At 54.0% G+C, this 2,500-nt stretch overlaps 1 protein-coding gene across 1 annotated transcript in view; it reads right to left on the bottom strand.

Annotated features, from left to right (window-relative positions):
* The window catches only part of nbeaa (neurobeachin a), a 270,112-nt gene that overhangs the window by 166,055 nt on the left and 101,557 nt on the right, over positions 1-2,500 (bottom strand).

Below are 2,500 nucleotides of genomic sequence, written 5' to 3'. Positions count from 1 at the left end.
TACTACGGCAACCCGAGAGGACATGGAGGAGAGGCGGAGCGATGGAGGGATGAGATGGAGGGGGAGAGGTGAGGTGAGGAGAGATGGAGGAGAGGCGGAGCGATGGAGGGGGTCTGAGGTGAGGAGAGATGGAGGAGAGGCGGAGCGATGGAGGGATGAGATGGAGGGGGAGAGGTGAGGAGAGGTCGGAGCGATGGAGGGATGAGATGGAGGGGGAGAGGTGAGGAGAGATGGAGGGATGAGGTGGAGGGGGAGAGGTGAGGAGAGGCGGAGCGATGGAGGGATGAGATGGAGGGGGAGAGGTGAGGAGAGATGGAGGGATGAGATGGGGGGTGTGTGAGGTGAGGAGAGGCGGAGCGATGGAGGGATGAGATGGAGGGGGAGAGGTGAGGTGAGGAGAGATGGAGGAGAGGCAGAGCGATGGAGGGATGAGATGGAGGGGGTGTGGAAAGGGGTTCCAGGGGTAAGAGCTGTGTTGTTGCAGCATACAGGAAGGATGTGTGTGGTCTGGGGAGGGGGAGGGGAGAGGAGAGAGAGGAGAGATGGAGAGAGAGGGGAGAGATGGAGAGAGAGGAGAGATGGAGAGAGAGGAGAGGAGAGATGGAGAGAGAGAGGGGAGAGATGGAGAGAGAGAGAGGAGAGATGGAGAGAGAGAGGGGAGAGATGGAGAGAGAGGAGCGAGGGAGAGGAGAGGAGAGATGGAGAGATGGAGAGATGGAGAGAGAGAGGGAGAGATGGGAAAGAGAGAGGGAGAGATGGAGAGAGAGGGGGAGAGATGGAGAGAGGAGAGATGGAGAGAGAAGAGAGGAGAGGAGAGATGGAGAGAGAGGAGAGACGGAGAGAGAGGAGAGGAGAGATGGAGAGAGAGAGGAGAGGAGAGATTGAGAGAGAGGAGAGGAGAGATTGAGAGAGAGAGGAGAGGAGAGATGGAGAGAGAGAGGGGAGAGATGGAGAGAGAGAGGAGAGATGGAGAGAGAGGGGAGAGATCTCTCCATCCCTCATTCTGCTCTGTCCCTCCTCCCCCTGTCTCCCTCTCTCCATCCCTCCTTCTGCTCTGTCCCTCCTCCCTGTCTCCCTCTCTCCATCCCTCCTTCTGCTCTGTCCCTCCTCCCTGTCTCCCTCTCTCCATCCCTCCTTCTGCTCTGTCCCTCCTCCCTGTCTCCCTCTCTCCATCCCTCCTTCTGCTCTGTCCCTCCTCCCTGTCTCCCTCTCTCCATCCCTCATTCTGCTCTGTCCCTCCTCCCTGTCTCCCTCTCTCCATCCATCCTTCTGCTCTGTCCCTCTTCCATGTCTCCCTCTCTCCATCCCTCCTCTCCTACCCATCAGCAGCATCTCTGTTTATGATGACATGACCCCCCCCCCATCCGGTCCAACCATCCTGTCTAACCCATCCTGTCTAACCCATCCTGTCTAACCCATCCTGTCTAACCCATCCTGTCTAACCCATCCTGTCTAACCCACCCTGCTAACCCATCCTGTCTAACCCATCCTGTCTAACCCATCCTGTCTAACCCATCCTGTCTAACCCATCCTGTCTAACCCATCCTGTCTAACCCATCCTATCTAACCCATTCTGTTTGGCCACCCTGTCTAACCCACCCTGCTAACACATCCTGTCTAACCCATCCTGTCTAACCCATTCTGTCTAACCCACCATGCTAACACATCCTGTCTAACCCATCATGCTAACACATCCTGTCTAACCCACCATGCTAACACATCCTGTCTAACCCATCATGCTAACACATCCTGTCTAACCCACCATGCTAACACATCCTGTCTAACCCATCATGCTAACACATCCTGTCTAACCCATCATGCTAACACATCCTGTCTAACCCATCATGCTAACACATCCCTGTCTAACCCATCATGCTAACACATCCTGTCTAACCCATCATGCTAACACATCCTGTCTAACCCATCATGCTAACACATCCTGTCTAACCCACCATGCTAACACATCCTGTCTAACCCACCATGCTAACACATCCTGTCTAACCCACCATGCTAACACATCCTGTCTAACCCATCCTGTCTAACCCATTCTGTCTAACCCATTCTGTCTAACCCACCCTGTCTAACCCATCCTGTCTAACCCATCCTGTCTAACCCATCCTGTCTAACCCATTCTGTCTAACCCACCCTGTCTAACCCATTCTGTCTAACCCACCATGCTAACACATCCTGTCTAACCCACCATGCTAACACATCCTGTCTAACCCATCCTGTCTAACCCACCATGCTAACACATCCTGTCTAACCCATCCTGTCTAACCCATCCTGTCTAACCCATTCTGTCTAACCCATCCTGTCTAACCCATTCTGTCTAACCCATTCTGTCTAACCCATCCTGTCTAACCCACCATGCTAACACATCCTGTCTAACCCATCCTGTCTAACCCATCCTGTCTAACCCATCCTGTCTAACCCATCCTATCTAACCCATTCTGTCTAGCCACCCTGTCTAACCCACCCTGCTAACACATCCTGTCTAACC

The sequence above is a fragment of the Oncorhynchus tshawytscha genome, linkage group LG33, assembly GCF_018296145.1.
Source record: "Oncorhynchus tshawytscha isolate Ot180627B linkage group LG33, Otsh_v2.0, whole genome shotgun sequence".
In the NCBI taxonomy this organism is placed as follows: domain Eukaryota; kingdom Metazoa; phylum Chordata; class Actinopteri; order Salmoniformes; family Salmonidae; genus Oncorhynchus; species Oncorhynchus tshawytscha.
The sequence above is the reverse complement of the archived record's forward strand: the minus strand, read 5'-3'. Positions and strand labels throughout refer to the sequence as shown.